The 22,566-nt window shown below is 38.0% G+C and overlaps 1 protein-coding gene across 2 annotated transcripts in view; it reads right to left on the reverse strand.

Annotated features, from left to right (window-relative positions):
- The window catches only part of KDM4D (lysine demethylase 4D), a 30,638-nt gene extending 8,085 nt beyond the window's left edge, over positions 1-22,553 (reverse strand). The window contains exons 1-2 of one of the 2 annotated variants that reach the window (XM_081154587.1): positions 22,144-22,553; positions 20,432-20,525 (exon numbers count right to left, since the gene is read on the reverse strand). The gene's annotated coding sequence lies outside the window, so the exon portion shown is untranslated. Of the gene's footprint in view, positions 1-7,663; positions 7,737-20,431; positions 20,526-22,143 lie in introns of those variants that run through there. The other variant, XM_081154588.1, reaches the window with a different exon arrangement.
- Positions 22,554-22,566: the final 13 nt, after the last annotated feature.

Consider the following 22,566-nt stretch of genomic DNA (forward strand, 5'->3'; position numbering starts at 1 on the left):
TGGCTGGCATGACGTCTAGGCAGCTTGACTCCCCAACTTGATTTGCTGTCATCGAAACCCTATGTGAAGGAAGAGCAATGGGGAAAGGGACCCCTCTACTAGAACCAAAGCTACGTCATATCCAGCATCCCTTCTGAGCCTGGGATGCCTCTCTGCAGGGATGCTGAAGAAATGGGGAGACTGTGTGCCTGGTTTTAATGTGGTCCCTGAACTCACATTGTATAACTTTGTGGTGGTATTTGTCCAAACGCCTTGTACAATTGGTGGCAGCCCCACAAGAATTAATACAGCATGACAGGTTTTTCCCCACAGAAAAGGAAAATTCGAAAGATAGGAAGGAAGCAAATAGTAAGGCTCCATCAGGGTTAGGGGTTTCCAAGCAAGTATACCTCAGGGAGAGGGACAAAGCCATTGATGGACTGGGTGGAGGGACAAGAGAATGATTATAATGATGGGCCATTAAATCTATCCTGGGCAAAAAAATGAGAACAGGAGGGTGGGGATGGAGAATGAAACAGTATTTGATTCGTGGGCTAAATTTCTCCATCGGGTCAAGTGATTCTGTTAGAACCCTAGGAAATGTAAGCTAGAAAGAAAATGGAATGCTTGATTTTTTAAACTATGGGCAATTTTTTTTAGTTGGGTGTCCATTTTATTGATGTCTTAAAATCTTTCTTTTTACCTTATTCTATTAAATTTCAAACTGTCTCCTCTCATATTCTCTCTTCCAAATTTCTCTTCCTTTTCAGTCCTTCAATTCCACCCCTTCCTAAATGGATGAACTTGACCCATCTTCTTTTACTGCCCCAACAAAACACCACCCCTTATTCGTCTTCTATAGTTCTCTTTTTTATCCTCAACTGAGGACATTGCCCCATTGCTTTACAGAAAGGGGTGTGTGTGTGAGAGAGACACGTCGATTGGTTGCCTCCAGCACCCTGACTAGGGCAAGGGGGAGAGCCTGCACCAAGGTACGTGCCCTTGGCTAGAATCAAACCTGGGACCCTTCAGTCCGCAGGCCAGCGCTCTAACCACTGAGCCAAACCGGCCAGGGCTCCTGTAGTTCTCTCTTAGCACTGAACACTTTTACCTTATATAATGTGAACAGCTAGAAACACCTTTATGTAGCACTTAAGCTTTGCCAGGCCCTTTAATAAGCACTTTCCATACAGCATCTCATTCAAACCATACAACTAGTCTATGAAGTTTGTACTATCATTATACCCATTTAATGGAGGAAGAGACTGAAGTGTAGGAAAATGTACATTTAACTCAATAGTCTGTATTCTCAATCTCTAGAGTTATCTCTGTACTTATCTTCTATACAAAAGTATTTTGAGAGCATGGTCTATGTCTCGTTCATCATTGCATTTTCCAAAAAGTGCTATGTGGAGAGAAGGGCCCCCTAGGACACTGCTGGTGGGAACGCAGACTGGTGCAGTAACTAGGGAAAACAGTGTGGAGTTTCCTCAAAAAATTAAAAATGGAACTGTCATTTGACCCAGTCATCCCACTCCTAGGAATATATCCTAAGAATCCCGAAACGCCAATCACAAAGAACATATGAACCCCTACGTTCATAGCAATGTTACTTCAATAGCTAATTTCTGGAAACGGCCAAGTGCCCATCGGTAGATGAGTGGATAAAAAAGCTGTGGGACATTACACCATGGAATACTACACAGCTGTTAAAAAGAAGGATCTCTTACCCTTTGGGACAGCATGGAGGGACCTGGAGGGTATTATGGTAAGTGAAATAAGCCAGTCAGAGAAAGACAAGTATCACATGACCTCACTTATATGTGGAATCTAATGAACAAAATAAACTAACAAACAAAATAGATCCAGAGACATGGAAGCATGCAACAGACTGAGGATTCTCAGAGGGAAGGGGGTAGGGGGACCAAAGAACTTCTATGCATATATGCATTGCCTGTGGACACAGACAATAGGGCAGTGAAGACCGGGGGCAGGGTGGAAGCTGGGTTGGGGGGCAATAGGGGAAAAGGGGGGGACATCTGTAATACTCTCAATAATAAAGATAAATTAAACATTTTCTAAAAAGAAGTAATTTGTCACACACTGCAGCCTCTCTCCTCATTGCTACATCCATATTTCTTTCTGCTCTCCTACATCTCAGGGGGAGAGGAGGTGCTACTACTGCTCTCCAGGGCTAACATCTCCAGTTAAGCTGCTTAAATCAACACCTTACACTTCTTCAAGGATTATGGTCAATTAAATAGTCACTATCATCTTTGTCCCTCTACATCATCAGCCATCAGTCTCTTTCCTGATTTAAGCTACTGTCTTTTCTTTCACCTCCCTTTTAATACCAAACATGTCAAAATATACGTGAAAACAGTTTACATTCCTGAACCCATTTCCTCGTCTATACACCCCAGAGAGGCTTCCTGTGCTCGCCTTACCTTCCTTAGGTAGGAATCCCAGGATCCAGCTTGTCTTCCTCTCACTCTACAGCTGTCACAAGCCAAGCTAGGCCTTGTGACAAGATTACCAGTATCAAGTGATAGTCTCCCATCTCATCTTAATTTTTTAATCTTAAATATTCTTCTGCAACCCCCTGGCAACAGGCAAGAAGACACCTGATTGGGGGTGTTGCTCTTATATCATCCTAGCTTAATGCCTGTGTTGGTAGCCAGAGCTGTTTTATGCCTGGGGCACATAAAAAAAATCTTCTATGATTTTACTATCAATTCTTTATGTGTTTTTTGGAATACATAATCAAATATTTCATTCTTTCTATCTGAAAACTTGATCTGAAGAAATGAATTTCTTGGATTGCAACTAATGAATTTCTTAGATTACCACTAATGTTAGAGAATAGTAAGAAGCTAGGAAAATCCAGGACAAACGGAATAGGGAAACTGAGACAGGTAGTTGAACAAGCAGTTTGCAGCCACTTAGTAAATCCTATCTTCCCTAAACCGAAGACACTTAAGAGTAAATGGTTTATACCACCCCTCCCCCAACTAGAGGGTAAATAGCTTAAATCACCCTGCTCGGGGAGACAAATAACAGGAATCCAATTAGTGCCAATTGCCAACCACAACCAAGGACAGGCAAATTCAGAGAATAAATCTCATTTTGGTACAACATAAAGCTGATGAATATTCTATTGATCACCCCTAAGACCTCCCCTAAATGCCCAGCCTTTAAAACCCCTGAAAATGACTGGCTGGTGTGGTTCAGTGGTTGAGCATCAACCTATGAACCAGGAGGTTACCGTTTGATTCCCTGTCAGGGTCCATGCCCAGGTTGCAGGCTCGATCCCCAGTAGGGGGTGTGCAGGAGGCAGCCGATCAGTGACACTCTCTTAATATTGATGTTCCTGTCTCTCTCCCCCCCCCCCGAAATCAATAAAGACATATTTAAAAATAAATAAATAAATCCCCTGAAAAAGAAGGTCCCAGTGTTCTCTCCCTCCAGGGAGCACCCCTGTGCCATTTCCTTCCCTCACAGGCAAGTATCCCCTAACTTCTAAGGGACCCCATGAGACTTGAAACCAAGGGAGCAATGGGCAGAGGCATCTCGCCCCGGGCTAAACCCTGAACCTGTCTCCAAGGCCGCCTTTTCTCTGACTTCCCAGTGAGCCAGAGCAGCCCAGCTTGGGCTCTCCTGTTTCTTCTATGTCCTTCCTTGTTTCACTGTCCTAAGTATATTCTTGCTGCAGCCAATAAATTCTTGCTGCTTTTCTACAGTTTGTCTCTCGATTGAAATCTTTTCTCAAGAAGAACTGAGGTCTCCTCATCTCACCGGTAACACTGATTGAATTTTTATGAATATTAGCCTTTTGGATTTCATCATGAAGATTTCTTTCCCCCCCACATGTGGTCTGTTTCTTCCAAATTTTTTATTCATGTTTTTGTTTTGGTTTCTACCTTTTAGGTTTAAAGATTTCCTCAAATGTCTGGTGATTTTAGTAATTGGCTCAAATATAAGAGTATAGCACAAAAACTGACTAGAAGCTCAGGGTGAGCAGAAGGGTTCATCGGTTATGCTTTTCTGCATGGTGATCTGGCCAGGCTGTTTCCTGGGTCAACCTTTGTTCAACAGCAAAGGATCTTCCAGTCTTCCTCCTGGAAGGTACAGGCCTGGCTTCCCCATGGAAAACGGGTTCTGAAATTTCTAATATCTCGTTTGTGAGGCTCACTAAATCAACTTGTTTTCCATATGACAACCACATTCTTAATGGTTCCTGGAAACTCCCAGTCCATAGATCATGAAGTTTAGTCTTCCGTCAGACTAAACTTTGGCGGAGCATGCCTGCCAAAGGAAGGGGGCGTCTAAGGCTCCAACCTCTTAGACTTTCATCAAATCCTCCTTAGCCTCGTTCTAACCGCCACATCCAGAGGTACATAGTGCCATGAAATCCTAAACTTTGGGGGTTCTGTAGGGACCGTTGTGTTGTTTCTTGGCTTTCCACACTGTCAATTTAGGATTCACCTTTTCAGGGTTTGGTAAATCATGTTTTCAAATTTTGCTACTATCTTATCTCCTTTAGCATTTCTCTCTTTGTAATTTATTTCTTAAAACAAAAATCTTGTTTTGGCCACTTCAGTGGAATTTGGAAGCAAAGTAAATGACTGTGTTTAAAACACCATTTTTATCTTTTTGTTTTCTCAAATGTATCTCCAATAGTTCCTTACACAAACAGGAGAGGAAGGGAGAGGGAGAGAGAGACATCAATGTGGAAACAAGACATGATCAGTTGCCTCCTGCAGGGATTGAGCCAGCAACCTGGGCATGTGCCCTGACCAGGAGTCAAACCAGAAACCTTTTGGTGCACAGGATGATGCCCAACGGAGCCATGCAGGCCAGGGTTCTTCTTTTTTAAAGTTATAAACACTGCCTTTCAGATTAATCTTCTACCTGAGGCATCCTTCCCTACCAACCCCGGACCGTGGTGAGGATTCCACGGGCACCATCTCCCTGAGCCATTCATTGGGTTCTAATGCAAACTGTCGAGGTGGGAGCTCTCCAGAATGCCTTACTTGACAGCTGGCTTTCACCTCTAATGGGCACTTGTCTAAAGTAATAAACCCCTTCCATGAGATGTGCCTGCTCCTCCCTCCAAGATATCTGCATGTTTCTGCCCCACACGCTTCAACATTTCCTTCTTAATAAGACATGTGGAAAAGAGATTAAAAAGGAGGCTTTTACTGTAAGCTTTGTGCTTCAAATGCCAATATTTAGTGTGGAATTCCTATTTGGGAACATCCAAGAGTGTGGGTATAGAGGAGAAAGACACATGGTGGGGACTGTCAAGCATGACAACACAGATTAAATCATGACAAAGATTGGGGCTTGGCCTTTAAAGCCGCACCTTTCCTGTCGCATGGATACCGTGGCCGTCACAGTAGTATCCGGCAGCTAGAGAGGCAGGAGCCAGGAGTCTTCTTGAACCCCATATTTCCAAGACACAGCCACTCTATCGAGTGTCGAGACAACTTCTAACATTTTAAATACATTCCATACACCTGCTTCTTGCACTCTCCCAGAGGTTCCATAAACTACTTAACACTTAAAAAACAAAAAACTCCGACTTAAACTAAATAGAGTGAAGCCCATAGCATGCAACTAAAGAATCCTGACCAACACACTTCCTCTCCCTCATTCCCACTCCTCAAAGGCAATCAATCATGCATGTATTTTAGTTGTTTCTTCTGTTCCCCCACCTGCCAATATTTCTAGAGCTTTCTGTTTTAGACATTGTGGCCACTCATACTATATAAAACATGGATTTAGTTCTCTTATGCTCCATCCCAACACACAAAGACTTGCTCTACCACATCCTCTCATACAGCTCTATCAATTTTTCGGTTAAATTAAGTCTGAATATTTACCATACAAAATTAGTCACAGCTGAGTCATGTAGTTTACTGTGATCACACTGCCTTTCATGTAAAAAGTTTTATTTATCCTATAGTTAACATTTGTCCCATTATTTCATTTGCTTGGTGTGTTTTTTTTTGTTTTGTTTTTTAATTCTCACCCGAGCACATTTTTCCATTGCTTTTCAGAGTGGAAGGGAGACAAAGACAGAGAGATGCATCGATGTGAGACAGACACATCGGTTGGCTGCCTCCCACATGCGCCCTGACCAGGGCCAGGGACCGGGGTCGAGCCTGTGACCGAGGTACATGCCCTGGGCCGGAATCAAACCCAGGACCCTTCAGTCCTTGAGCCAACACTCTAACCACAGAGCCAAACCCGCCAGGGCTTGCTTGGTTTTATACATATGAATCTATCCCAAATTCATTTCCAGTAGTGTCAATCTCTTAAATACATAAAACGTATCAGTTGCTAAATTAGATTTCTCTTTTCAGAAATCCCTCCCTGGAGCCTTCCATATGCTTCCTGAATTTTGACTGGTTAATCTTTAGGCTGTTGCCCAGCCTGCATCCTGGTGTTTCTACGCACTGATTCCGGGGATTCCCTCTTCCTTTCTACTATGGCATATCCCTGGCTCCCCCATCTCAGTCTTCTCTCCTCACTGACTCCTTTGTGCCGGTGGTGCTTATCCACCAGCAGCATCCTTGGAAGCTATGAAGTAGCTCACAGAATCTACAGGAGGACCGGAGGAGAGGGTTTGAAGACTGTGCATCGAGAAACAACACCCAAATTACCCAGCAATCTACATGTTAAGGTATTCCAATACCTCCCCTGGCCACAGGCACCAGAGACTCTGAGCAAGGGCCATTACCAGCTGGAACCTACGCCACTGCTGCCTCGCCACCCTCCTCCAGGAACAGGTCCTGTGCAAAATCTGCTTCCTCAGTTCCTTCCAATTGAGGTCTTCCTTGGAAGTGTCTGAAAGGGCCCAGGTCATATGCCTGTCTTTGCTGCAATAGGTGCTGGATATGCTGAATTCTGACTTTGACTCTGGTGAGGCAGGGGTCATGCTGTGGGAATTTCCCCAAATATATAAAGGGAATTCTAAAGTTACTGGTTGGAGACAAATATAACTGTCTACCAGAGTTTGCATGTCTGAAAATATCTTTGTTCCACACTTATGTTTTTCTTTCAGGATTCTGAAGACAATGTTCCATTGAATTCTAGCTTCTAGAAACCCCAAGCCTATTTCTCTCCCCACCCTCCCCCGTGTGTGTATGTGTGTGTGTTCTTTCTCTTTTTGGTTTCAATTTGTTTTCTGATTGATTTTGCGCAACCTGTTTTTACTCTCTGGACACGTTCAGGATATTCCTTTGAGCCTTATTTTCTCAGATTTCATTAAATATAATTGGTAAGTATTTTTTGTCAACTATTATGCTAGACCTTCAGTTGTAGAAACTCATGTTCTTCATTACTGTGAGATTTTCTCTAATATATTCCTTCCCACTCTATTTTCTGTCTCTCTATGGAATACAATTAGTTGAATATTAAACCACTTGGACTGATCCTCTCATTGTCTCTGTTCTTCTATTTTCCATCTTTTTGTTCTTCTGTTATATTTATATTCCAAACCTTTTAGCAATTATTTTTCATTTCCACAAATTCTTTTTTGTTTTCTGAATATTCATTTTATTATAGATTTCTGATATTTTCCATGGTTGTAGATTTTCTTTCTCTACAAGTATTAATTATAGAGATTTTTTAAAGTTTCATTTGCTCTCTACATTGTGTCTGTTTCCTCTGAACTCACCCTTCCAGGATGCTTTGTTTCCTTCATGTTAAATGCCTCTCTCATGTCCAGTCATTCTTGGCTTATGTTTAAGAGCTGGGCACTAAAGAGTTGTGTTTGCTGTGAATGACAGGTAGACATCACTGAGAGTCCTCTGACAAGGATCCAGTAATTTCCTTTGGGGATGAGGGTAACTGTCGGTATCTGAAGGTAAGATTATAATGAAAAGACTCTATGTATCTATCTGACTTGCAATTGCAGCCCAGGAATTTATGGCGTCTTAAACATTAAAAACAAGAGAAAATAGAATATATAGCAGAAACCTGCATTCCAATCAGCCAGAATTGACATGTTAATATTTTGTCATATTTGCTTCAAGTGGTTTTTTTAAAGAGCTTTATTGAGATATAATTTACGTAACAAAAATTTCACCCATTTTAAGTGTACAGTTCAATGATTTTTAGTATATTTACAGCTGTGCAACCATCACCATGATCTAATTTTAGAACATTTCCATCACTCCAACAAGAAACCTCATGCCCACTTGCAGTCACAGCCCAGTTCCATGCTCAGCTCCAAGCAACCACTAATTTACTTCCTGTCCTTACAGATTTGTCTCTTCTGGGTACTTCATATGTATGTAATCATATGTCTGGTCTTTTGTTTCTGGCTTGTTATACTCAGCATGTTGTTGAGATTTATCCATGTTATAGCATGTATCAGTATTGTTTCTTTTCATGGTTAAATAACATCCCATTGTTATGAATATACATTTTACTTATCCATTCATCAGCTGATAACATTTGGGATGGTTTACCTTTCAGCTATTATGAATAACTGCTTTGAACATTCATATACAAGTCTATGTGGGATCATATGGTATTATTGTTCTTGGGTAGATACCTAGGAGTGAAATTACTTGGTCATATTGTAATTCTGTTTAACATTTTGAGAAACTGCTACACTGTTTTTCCGAAGTGCCTACAGTATATTGAATTTCCACCAGCAATATATGAGCATTCCTATTTCTCCACACCCTCAGCATTGTGGGTTTTTTTAATAGCACTTCTAGTTGAAGTCAGATCTTGTGTTATTTACTTATTTTTAAATATATCTTTATTGATTTCAGAGAGAGGGAGAGGGAGAAACAATGATGAGTCATTGATCAGCTGCCTCCTGCACGCCCCCTGCTGGGAATTGATCCCCAGTAGGATGGAGCCCACAACCCAGGCACGTGCCCTGACCAGGAATCAAACCTTGATCTCCTGGTTCCTAGGTGAATGTTCAACCACTGAGCCACACTAGCCGGGCAGATCTTGTGGTTTTTAATAACTAATAATGTTGAGCATTTTTGCCTATGCTTATTGGCCATTCATATATCATTTTTGAAGAAATTTCTATTCAAATCCTTGGTTCATTTTTTGAGTTGTCTTGTTGAGTTGCAAGGAGTCGTTACATGTCTAGTTATAAGTCCCTTGTTGAATATATGATTTGCAAATATTTTCTCCCTGGCTATGGATTCTCTTTTCACTTTCTTATGTATTGAATTGCACAACTTTTGAAATTTATTGAGATCCAATTTCTCAAATTTTTTCTTTATTGCTTGTGCTTTTGATGTTGTATCTAAGAAATTGTCTAGTAAAAGGTCATGGAAATATATTCCTAAGACTTTCATGAGTTTAACTCATATTTTAGGTCAGTGATACATTTTGAATTAATTTCTGGGTCTGGTGGAAGAGAGGGACCCAAATTCATTCTTTTGCATATGGGTATCCACTATTGCAGCAACATTTGTTGAAAAGACAATTCTTTCACTGCTGAATTGTCTTGAAACTGTTGTTGAAATCAATTGACCTTAAATGTAAGGGTTTATTTTGAACTTTCAATTCTGTTCCATTGAACTATATAGCTTTGTAGTAAGTTTTAAAATGAGGAAGTGTGAGTCCTCCAAATTTTTTGTCCTTTTTCAAGATTGTTTGACTCTTCTGGGTTCTTTGTATTTATATATCAATTTTAAGATCAACTTTAAATTCTGGGGGGGAAGTCAGCAGGAATTATGATAGGGGCTGCACTGAATCCATAGATTAATTTGGGGAATATTGCCATCTTTACAACATTAAATCTTCTGATTCATGAACATGTAATGTCTTTCCATTGATTTAGCTCTTCTTTAATAATGTTTTGTTGTTTCCAGTGTAGAAATCTTGCACTTCTATTAAATTTATTCCTAAGCATTTTATTCTTTTTGATGTTTTATAAATGGAATTATTTTCTTAATTTCATTTTTAGATTCTTCATTGCTAGTGTATAGAAGTCAATTGGTTTTTGTATACTGATCTTGTATCGTGCAATCTTGTTGAACTTATTTATTAGTTCTAGTATTTTTTTAGTGGTTCCTTAAGATTTTCTCTCCGTAAAATAATATCATCTGTCAATAGACAGCATTATTTCTTCCTCTCCAATCTGGACACCATTTATTTTTCTGTTTAACTGCCCTGACTAATCTCCAGTGTAATGTTGAATATAAGTAGTAATAACAGGTACTTGAAGGTCTTGTTCCTGCTTCAAGTACTTTTAAAAAAAATTTTGGCTTCAAGTACTTTTTAAAAGAATAAATACTTCAGATAAAGTGGAAGTCCCTTTCAGATCCACACCCCAAATCCTAATCTCCTTCTCCTTCCCAGTCCCATAAGCAACAACTATCATAAGTTTGGTGCATTTTCTGTGGATAGCTTTTCATTTTTGTGTGTTGTGTATCCATTAATAATATGGAGTGTTGTTCTGTATATCAGCTATTTTTTAGTCTATATAAATGATTTTATACCAAATATGCTAATATTTTTGCAATTTTTTAATTCAACATTGTTTTAGGATAACATACATTTAACCTGTCATAAGACTATATTTGATTAATGCATTTCTTTATTGGTGGGTATTCAGATTACTTCCAGTGTTCTTTATTATAAACAATGCTGCATTAAAAAAAACCTTTTACCTGTGTCATAATGATACATGAGAAATTATCTAGGGTAGATATTTTGAAGTGTTATTTTGAGGTGCTACAGAAACATGTTTTATTGTATTAGGCAATGTCAAGTTGCTTTACCTAGTGCTTTTCTTAATACACTAACAGAGTGGGAGAGTTTTCTCCACAGTGCTCCCCCCCCCCATGCATTTGATAACGTCACATTTTTAGTTATTGGTAATTTGATAGGCAGAAAAATTTATCTTCTGTAGTATTATTATTATTGTGCGTCCTGTTTTCTGGTGAGGTGACATGTTTTTATTGATTTATTGGCCTTTTGGAGCTTTCAGTTTTGTGAATTACCAGTTACATCCTTTGCTCATTTATTTTCAGTTAGATTGTTTTTCTTATTCTACTGATTGGTAAAAGTTCTTTAAATGTTTGAGATACTAATTCTGTTTACTGCATTGTTGTAAATATCTTAACCCAGCCCACCACCTCCATTTAAATTTATGGTGTCTTTTTTAGATATTTTGAAAAACTAAATGTTATCAAACTTATCTTTTCCATTATGATTCATTCCCTTATGTCCTGTTTAAATAATCCACTCTTCCTGGAAATCACAAAGATTTTATTTTCTTTTAATTTATTTGGTTTTCATCATTTCACCCATTTAGAATATTGTGTCATTGTTGTTGCAAGGTAAGGATCTATCTTGTTGTTGGTGGTGGGTTTTTTGGTTGTTGTTTTCTTTTAGAAAACCAATTGTCTATCACTATTTTCCCCACTGAGTTGGAATCCTCCAAGTCTCATAAATTAAGTTCCAATATAAGCATGGATCTCTTTCTCAACTCTTCATTCAAGTCTATTGGTATATCTGTCCATTTCTGTGCTGAAACTGTACTCTTTTAATTACAATAGTTTTACACTTAATATTGATAATTGGTAAGTCAAGTCTCCATGTCCTTAATTCATCTTTTTCAGAATTAGTTTGGCTAGATTAGTAGAGTTAAATTTCAGAATTCATTTTAGAATATGCTTGTCAAGTTCTGTAAAAATCCTATTGACTTAAATTGAAATTGCATGAAGTTAAAGAAAAATTGGGGTTGGACATAGCTCCCATATTGAGAATTTCTACCCATTAACTGGTCTACCATTTATTTGAATCTTGTATGTATTTCAATAAAGTTTCAGAATTTTGCCCATAAAAAGAATGTATTTGTTTCCTTAAATATAGTCTTAGGAGCTTGATAATTTTTTGAGTCCTATGTGAATAGACATGTTTTTCTATTCATTTTTATTATTTATTGATCTTCTGTGTCTTTTCAAACCTTCTATCTCTTATTTCCTATTAGTTCAATTAGCTTGACCATTGATTCTAGAGTTTTCCATGTACATAATCATCATTTTGAGGGAAAAATATAAAAATTATACCTCTTCTTTTCTAGTAGCCATAGCTCTTATTCATTTTTTATTTTGAAGCTGGGAAGGAATGGAAGTCTTATATAAATAAATACCATCTCCAGTAAAATGTTAAATATTGGCTGTTAGTAGAAATTCTACACTTATTTCTTATTTTAATATCAGTTGTTCTAAACTTTAACTTACATCCTATCATTTATCACCTAATATGAGATACTTTGAGAATGACAGGGACTCAGGGAAGACAGGTATAAAACAGGACCCTTACTAATTGATCAAGCAGTTAAAAAAGAATAGAGAATATTTGAGCAATGCAAAAAAAATTGACCTAATGGGCACATATTGAACTTTGTAATCCCAAACTGCAGAATATAATTTTCCCCCAAGTACTCTGGAAATGTTACAAAATTGGTCATAAAACAAGTTTTAACAAACGTCAAAGGGCTGAAAGCAGACAGAACATGTTCTTTGACCACAAAATTATAAAAGGATATTAATATTAAAACTATAACTAGAAAATCCCCAATTTTGTAAAAGAATGCATTTCTAAATAAACCTTTAATCAGAAATAAAAATGGAAATTAGAAAATACTTTAAACTAAACGAGAGTAAATATTCTACATTTTAAATCTTGTAGGATGTTGGTAAATGGTGAGATTTATAGGCTTAAATAAATAGCTAAGAAAAGAAAGGCTAAAAATTAAATGAGCTAAGCATCCATCTCAGGAAGTTAGAAAAAAAAGTACAGCCAAGAAAGTAGAAGAAAGAACATAATAAAAATAAGACCAGAAATTAAATAGAAAACCAATATAAAACAGAGAGGATGAATAAAAGCAAAAGTTGGTGTTTTGAAAAGCCTAGTGAAATTGACAAACCTCTGGCACAAATGGTAAAGACCAAAATTAGAAGGCACAAATAACCAATGTCAGGAAAGATAAAAAGTCATCACTATAGGTGCTGCGGACATTAAAAAAACCAGTATGAACAACTTGAAGCCAATGTAATTTAAAATTTAGATGAAATAAATGCTCAGAAAAACATAATTGCAAATTGACACAAGAAGAAATAGAATGTGTTATCTATAGCCATCAAGGAAACTGAAGGAGTCAAGATTCTTTTCACAAAGAAAACTCTAGGCTCAGATAACTACACCAGCATATTTAATTCCAATCTTAGACAAATTTTTCCAGAGAATGGAAAAAGAAAGAATATTTCCCACATTTAAAAAAAATTTATTCATTGGGGGAGGGGAGGGAGAGAGGGAGAGGGAAGGAGGGAGGGAGGGAAGGAGGGGACAGACGTTGACTTGTTGTTCCACTTATTTATGCATTCAATGGTTGATTCTTGTATGTGCCCTGACCAGGGATCAAACCCACAACCTTGATGTATCAGGAGGACACTCTAACCTACTGAGCGACCCAGCCAGGGTTCCCACATATTTTATGATACAAACTTTATGATGCAAGTCTCCAAAAAGCACACTATGAAAAAGGAAAGTGATAGGTCAATGTCGCTTATGACCAGATGAAAAGTCCTAAGTAGAATCTAAGTGAGCTGATTTCTGCAGTATATTTGTCATGGTTAAGATGGGTTTATTCCAGGAATTGAAGGTCAGGTGATAGTTAAACAAATTAATATCCTAACACACACTAACAGATTAAAAGAGAACCTCATTAGATGTAGAGAAGTGTTTGATAAAATTCACCATCCCCATTTAGCAAACTACAACTTGTAGGGATATTTTTCCTTTTTTGTCTTTTTTTTTTTTTTTTAAATATATCTTTGTTGATTTCAGACAGAGGAAAGGAGAGGGAGAGAGAGACAGAAACATCAATGATGAGAGAGTCATTGACCGAGCCCACAAGCCAGGCATGTGCCCTGACTGGGAATAGAACTCCGATTGCCTGGATCCTAGGTCGATGCTCAACTGATGAGCCACGCCCGGCTGGGCTGTCTTTCTTTTTTTAAATATGTTTTTATTGATCTTAGAGAGAGGCAGGGAGAAGGAGAGATAGAAATATCAATGACGAGAGAGAGTCATTGATCGGCTGCCTCCTGCACACCCTCTACTGGGGATCAAGCCCACAACCCAGGCATGTACCCTGACCGGGAATTGAACCTTGATCTCCTGGATCAAAAAGTGATGCTCAACCGCTGAGCCACACCAGCCAGGCAGGAATATTTTTAATTGAATAAAGTGCATCTATCCAAAACCTTCAGTAAACATCATACTTAATCTTGAAAAGTTAAAAGCTTTCCGTTTCAGATCAAGAAAAAGACAAGGATGCTTGTGATCACCTCTTTTATTCAACATTGTCCTGGATGTCCTACCCACATACAAACGCACGGCAAAAGCAGGGAGAAGGGAAAAAACATTAGAAAGGAGGAAACAAAGCTGTCATTGTTCATAGGTATGATTGTATATGTAAAAATTCCAAAAGATCTAGGAATAAACTGCTTTAATAAGATGGTTTAGCAAGGTCTCCGAATTTAAAATAGCAATATATAAAAACAATTCTGTTTATATGTACCAGCAACAAATAATCAAAATTTAAGAAAGATATCATTTATAATAGCATTAAAAATTAAGTAGCACCTAATTTTGCAAGACTTATATGAAGACAATAATATAAATTTACTTAGAGGCAATTAAGGAAGACTTAAATAAGTGAAAAGACATAAACTGTTAACAGATTTAAGACTCAATACTGTAGAAATGTCAATTTTTCTTAAATCAATCTATAGATTCAACATTATCTCAATAAAAATCTTAAAAGTATTTTAGTAGCACATAACATTTTAAATTTCACATTGAAGTGCAAAAGGCCAAGAATAGCAAAGTATTTATAAAAGAGAAACAAGGTAAGAAGACTTTCAAGAACCCCCCGCTCTATCACGTTATGCACAAAAATGAATTCTGGTGGAAGTGTTATAGACATAACTATAAAACCTTCAGAAAAGAATATCTGAGAATATCAACATATCCTCGAAGTAAGGAAAAAAAAATTTTTTTTTAAAAATATATCTTTATTGACTTCAGAGAGAGGAATGGAGAGGGGGAGAGAGAGATAGAAACAACGATGAGAGAGTCATTGATTGGCTGCCTCCTGCACATCCCCTACTGGGGTTCAAGCCCGCAACCGGGGCATATGCTCTGGCCGGAATCAAACATTGATCCCCTGGATGACAGGTCGATGCTCAAACGCTAAGCCACACCGGCTGGGCAGGAAAAATTTCTTAAGAAATGCCATGCATTGAGCAAAAAGGACAAGACCAACAAATTGAACTAAGCCAAGAAGTAGAAAATATGTGTGCAGCTCAAATAAGACAGAGAAGTGGTATTCAAAGTATTAAGAACTTACAGAAACCAATGAGCAAAAGACAATTCAATAGAAAGTTCACAAAAGAAGAAGTCCAAATGGACAATAAATATATGAAAGGTGATCAGTAATCAAGAAAACACTAAGACCTCAATGAGATATCACTGTACACCCACCAGATGAGCTAAAATTAAAAAGTTGGACAATATCAAGTGTGATGAGATTATGAAACCAGGAGAACTCTTATCCTGCTGATAGGCTATATATATGAAATGTACACATATGCACCTCTGCACATTTTAAGGATGTTCATAGTGGCATTATCTGTAATAACCCCATACTGGAAATATAATTATTAAAATAAGTTACACTGTATATTTTTACACGGTGAAATTCTACTTAGTATACCACAGCTACACATAATATAGAAGAAAAAAAGCAAAACACAAAAAGTATGCATATAATATGATTCATTTTGAAAATTTATGTGAAGTTCAAAGATTGGCAAGACTAAACATCACTTAGAAATGATTACATAGGCATTTATTGAAATTTATTTGATGGCTTTACATTTTATTATATTTTGTAAATGTTCAATGTTTATTCTCTTTTGGCTGAAGGATTTTATATACATACATAAGTACAATATATAAATATAAATATATATGCATATAAAAATGCAATAAGCATACATATCTATTCACACAATTCATCAATGTTAAGTTGTTGATCTATTAGAAGTCTGTGTTAAAAGTTCCCATAATTGCAGATTTATGTTTTTCCTTTTAATTATTTTTGCTTCATATTTTTCCAGTCCATGTGGTTACATAGTTGCATACATGTTGGTGACTGTAATATTTCCTACTGGATTTTTCTTTGTGATGCAGTGAGATGCCCCTATTAATGTCCTTGTTAATGCTACTCTATTTAAAGAATACTTTTGACAATTAATACTGCTACATAAAGTTTTGTTGTTGTTGTTTAGAATTTGCCTGGAACATATTTTTCTATCCCTTTATTTTCTATATTTTAGTTGCTTAGTTTTAACTGTTTTTTAATGTTTGTTAATTGTCTTAGCAATAATGGACTGGCCAGCTAGTGAGGTAGCCATGTGCTCAGATTAGGTAAGAGATGGTTAAATTATACTATTAGCCAGTAATCTAGCCTGGACCATCAGCAAATTTCATTTTGAGACTATCTCCAGGAAATCATCTCTTTGGCCCCCAGAATGTCATTTAAAAATCAGGATTTTGTTAGTAGAAAGCAAGCTACTTAACTTTTCTTTTCTTTTCACTTGTGAAAACAGATTAAAGCACCAACTTTTAATATGAGAAAATTGTTCATTTTCAGGTTAAAAATTTTAAACTGATGCCATTATTTATGTGTTTATTTCAAAAGTTGATCTGTGACTTGTGACCATCAGGGTTTTCCTCCATTTTCTTAGCAAAAGCCTCAAAGAAACATTTTCAAGCAAAATTTTCACATTTTTTAGGCTGGTAACTTTGTAAATGAAGGAATTTACTAGAATTGGGGAAAGTGATTCAACTGGAAGAGGAGGGAGGTTGGATTAAACTGGAGTTTTGACTGGATTGGGGGTGGAGATTGAAATTAGAATCATGAGGGACATATAGAGCCTGCTAATCACATGATTTTTCACTTAGAGATTCTTTCCTAAAAGGAAACCTTCTGGGTTTTGGTGTATCTTTACTTCAAATCTAAATTTCAGACTAGCAGAATGTAAATTACTTTTTTCTCCTTTAAAATATAATAAGATTATGCAATGCTTTTTAGATCAAAATGTGATTTTTTTCCTGTTAAAATTCATTCACCCATTCATCCATTCAGTTATTCACTCATCCGGAAAACAGGCTAGGTAGAGAAAGAAACAAACATAACTAAATTATATGGGATCATGGAAAATGATATGTGCTACTTAAAAAAGAAAAGTAGAGCAGGACAAAGGAGATAAGGAGTGCAGGATGTTACAGGACAAAGTGGGAGGAGGATTGCAACTTTAAATAGGGCTGTCATGGGTGGTTGACCTCATTTGAACAAAGACTTGAATAATACAGGCAAGAGTTTTCCTGGCCAAGGAAACAGCTAATGCAAGGTTCTTAGGAGCAATGCTCCAACAACAGCAGGAAGGCCTGTGGCCTAGAGAGGCCCTATCAAGACAGGTCAACTAGGTTGAGGAGAGCCTTGTAGGTTTCTCTGTGGACACCTTTAACTTTTACTGTGAGGGAAATGGAGTCAATGCCTCCCTATTGTCTGAGTGGACCCCCTTTTCTCCCAGCCCCACCTAACACAACTTATTGGGGTGACACTGGTTAACAAAATTATACATGTTTCAGGTGCACAATTCTACAACACATCATCTGTACACTGTATCGTGTGTTCATCACCCCAAGCCAAGTCTCTGTTCATCACCATTTATCCCCTGTAGCCTCCTCCACCAACCCCCAGCCCACTCCCCCAGCAGGAGTATTTTTAAAAATTGTTGCTAAGCGGATGCTGTAGTATAACTGTTAGTTTACTTTCATTTTCTTAATGGGAAGGTTGTGTCTTTCATGTTTATTGTCTATTTGGAATTGCTCTTTCTAATGGCCTATTTATATTTGTCACCCAATTTTTTTATTGGGCTTTTGTATTTTTATATTATGTGTATTAGCAGTAACAGTGGTAGTTGTAACCCTTTATATATTAGAAACATTACAGAATGTACCTGATAATCTGGCATTCATCTTTTGACTTTGTTTTTGGCATCTTCTGCCTTAAAATTACATTTTTATATAGATGAATTTTTTAAATGATTTCTTTCATAGCTCTCAGGTGTTCTGCTTTGATCAAAAGTTCTTTACAAACCCTAGGTTGTATAAACAATCCCTTAAATTTTCTTCTTAAGATTTCTATAGTTATTTGTTTTCCTTTTAGGGGTTCATTCAACTGGATGTTCTGTTTGTATAAGCTTTGAAGCTAGAATTCCTACATTACAGCCAGCTACAAGAATAATCTGTTTTGTTATCACAGTTATTAAATAAAACATTCTTTCACATTGAATTAAAATATTACCTTGCTATAGTAAACTGAAGGAGCAATTTTTAAGGTTAAGATATACTACACCATATCCAAAAGCTGGTAAGAATGATCTGAAAGGGATAGATTATGAAAGAGAAGAAATATAGCAGGATGCCAGTGGGACCCCGGGGACTGGGATCCAGAGAAGGGAAAGGGTCTGGGTCACCTCATCTCTACTGACACATGGAAAGCCCAGGGTGTGGGGACAGTCAGAGGCAGTTTGGTAGATCTGCTGGACAGCCAATGAGGAGCCCTTATGTTTAAGAGCTTTTATTTTCCCAGAGATCAGAATATCATTTACTCCTGGGAAAGAGGATGAGAGAGGGAAGGGGGGTGAAAGAGGCATGTAGACTTAAGAAAGAGAAGAATGTGGGAAATCATACGATTGCAGAGTGGCAAAAAAAAACAGTTAGGAGAGTATAAGAGGACTGGTAGGCAGAATTAAGGGCCCAATGAGATTTTTGCGGTAATTGGTTTAAAATGAGAATTCTTCAGAGGTTATATGATTTTTTTTGCCAGCAAAGGTAGCCAGTACAGTAAATTTTAAATTTTTAGTAAACTTACTTTTCATTTCTTTTTCTAAGTAGCCATTTATTTATCGTTATTGCTGAAAGTATTACTGATGTCCCCTTTTTATCCCCCAATGACCTCTTCCACCCCACCCCCGCCCCCTCCCCCCAGGCCTACCACACGATTGTCTGTGCTATGCTTATATGAATATAAGTTCTTTGGTTAATCTCTTTCCACCCTCCACCCCCAGGCCCCTTCCCTCTGAGATTCATCAGTCTGTTCCATGTTTCCATGTCTCTGGATTTATTTTGTTTCTCAGTTTATTTTGTTCATTAGATTCCACATATAAGTGAGATCATGTGAAAAGAAACCATCAATAAAATGAACAGGGATCCCACTGTATGGGAGAACATATTTGCCAATGATACACCTGATAAGGGGTTAATTTCCAAAATATATAAAGAACTAATACAACTTAACAAATGGAAGACAAACAATCCAATTAAAAAATTGGCAGAAGACCGAAACAGACACTTCTCCAAAGAGGACATACAAATGGCTAAGAGACCTATGAAAAAATGCTCCAAGTCACTAATCATCAGAGAGATGCAAATTAAAACAACAATGAGGTATCACCTCACACCTGTCAGAGTGGCACCATCAATAAATCAACAAATGGCACGTGCTGACGAGGATGTGGAGAAAGGGGAACCTAGTACACTGCTGGTGGGAATGCAGACTGGTGCAGCCACTATGGAAACAGTATGGAGTTTACTCACAAAATTAAAAATGGAGCTGCCATTTCACCCAGTGATTACACTTCTAGGCATATATCCCAAGAATCCCAACACACCAATCAGAAAGAATATATGCACCCCTATGTTCATAGCAGTGCAGTTTACAATAGCTAAGATTTGGAAACAGCCCAAGTGCCCATCAGTAGATGAGTGGATAAAAAAGCTGTGGCACATTTACACAATGGAATACTATGCAGCTGTAAAGAAGAAGGCTCTCTTACCCTTTAGGACAGCATGGATGGACCTGGAGAGTATTATGCTAAGCAAAATAAGCCAGGCAGAGAAATACAAATATCACATGATCTCACTTATCCGTGGAATCTAAGTAGCTATTTAAGTCAAAGGCTTTATGGTTTCATTTTCTTATTAGTACTGTAAAATCACTTTAGTAAAAAGTGTGTAGTTTCTTTTTCTTATTAATACTTTCAGACCTTTTAAGTCAAAGCTTTTAATTTTGTGACCGATTATATTGTACGTTGATGTTAATGAAATTACAAGGGTGGTTAACAATGGTTGATGATGAAAAGATTAGGCAGGCTAGCAGTTAAATGAATCAGAGTGATTGGTACAGGGCCAATAAGGGCAGCTGGAACATAAAAACAAGAGGAATTTTCTATAATTGTGTCACCACTTTGCCATTGTTACTTCATTCCTCCACTTCATAGTGCATCAATCATTCATTCATTCAACAAATACTTACTCAGCACCTATTATGTGCCAGGCACTGTTCTATATGCAGAGGATACACCAGTGAACAAGAGAGACAAGGTTCCTGCTTTCCTGGAACTTATGTTCTAATACAGGAAGATAGACAATAATAATAAAAATAATATTAATTATAATAATAGCTGACATTTATTTAACAAGTACTGTTTTCTGAGACAGTTTTAAGCACTTTACAAGTATTAATTCACTAATTCTTATAATAACATTATGAAGTACGGACTAAACTTATTCCCAGTTTATACATGAGGAAACTGAGGGCACAGAAAGGAAAAATAGCTTGCCTAAGGTTACACAGCAAGGAAAGGGCAGAACTGGAATTTAGAACCAAACTAGTCATGCTATAGCTATCTTCCTCTTTTGACTTTGCTATGCTGCCTCTCAGGCAAGAAACAAGGCAATAAACAAATACTGAATAGAATATATTCAGGCAGGTTTAGTGCTATGAAAAAATAAAACAGGGTGATGTGGTGCTATATGTGTGTTGGAGGATTTGGGATGCAAATTTAGATGCCAGGGAAAACCTCACTGAGGAAGTGCCATTTAGACTGAGACCTGAAGGATGCTCATAGTTAATCTGGGGCACAGGCAGCAGAGAACAGCCAGTGTAAAGGAATCTTTTCTTGTTTGTGAAACAGAAATGCCTCGTTGGCTGTGGCTAGAACTTAAGTGTGTAAAAGAGGGACTTATTAAGTCAGGGAGATAGGCAGGCCAGGCCACACCTGATAGGTCCTTAGGCCACATTAAGAAATTTAATTTTTATTCTAACTGCAGTGGATTTTTATGTAAGAGATCACACTTCCTGAGTCATAATTCTAAAAGATCACTCGCACTACTACAATATCTGCAAAACTGAATGTAGGACGAACGTGGAAGCAGGAAGATGCATCAGGAGGCATTTACAACCCAGGTGGAAAACGATAGGGGCTTGGGTAAGGGTCGTGGCAGTGGGATAAAATTTAGGGCATATTTGGAAAGTTGAACTGGCAAGACTTGCAAAGGAAATGGATGTGCAGAGTGAATGAAGAGGAACTTAAGTAAGAGCCTTGAGAGTTTGGTTTGGGTAACTAGTGTGAGGACAGTGTCCTTTACTGAGATGTGTAAGAGGGGGGCAGAAATACCTTCAGTAAGAAAAATCGGTATTTACATCTTGAACTTTATGGAGGAAAGGGACTTTTTCTACTTTTTTTTTTTTTTTTATGGAAAGTTTCAAAAAAAAAAAGAGTTCTGGGGGAAAAAAAGCATTTTAATGTTCAATTTTATGAGCTCTTTACATTAGAAACTTGAGGGAGTTGAATTTTCATTTAACAAATAATTTATTGAGCATCTACTCTGGCCCAGGACTATGGGATGAGATAGCAAAACACACTAAGGACACAAGATCCCTGCTCCCGGACTGCTTTTGGGGGGGAGGTGAGGGAAGGACGATGGATTATTTCCCCCCCGGCTCCTCGTCTTATTAAAACTTCACCTAATGCTCGAGTAGCCATCTTACGGCCGCCTCCCGTGCTCCTGGCAGTTGGGCCCACCGTTCCAAACGCTCGAAGTCAATTAATAAATGAATGAATCTCTACTGGTGACATCTCCCCTCCCGCTAGAATTTAGATTTTTTTAATAAAAATTTTTAGCAAACAATACGAATACAACCTTTGCTTTTGAAGACTAATATTTTTTTTGCAGGAATGGTACCTTTATAAAGATCGTGGTTGCCCCCGTACTTATTTGTTCTTTCTTCATATCCAATTAAATGAAAATACTAGTTTTTCCGTAGCCCAACTCTCTAGGCTTGCTGGGTCTAGCTCAGGAGAAAGGCAGCAGGAGCCGTTGGATTTAAACAGTTTGGTGTAATCCTTTTCTACGCTCTCTCGCTAGCCGGGGACGTGGTGTCGGCTACCCGGGGCTTTCCGTCCACGCAGTACCGGAATGGAGTCTGGGAGGGGGTCGGGGAAGGAAAAGACGGAAGAGACATTAAGTAATTGGTTCTTGAAGGTATAAAATGATGTTTAGCATCAGCTCTAAGGCACCGAATTCAAACGCCCGCCCCCTCGGCCGTTTCGGCCCCGCCCCTCGCCGTCGTCACGCCGACTTCCCCCTTGACTTCCGCTGATTGGT

This window comes from Miniopterus schreibersii (assembly GCF_964146895.1).
Source record: "Miniopterus schreibersii genome assembly, chromosome: 12".
Taxonomy (NCBI): domain Eukaryota; kingdom Metazoa; phylum Chordata; class Mammalia; order Chiroptera; family Miniopteridae; genus Miniopterus; species Miniopterus schreibersii.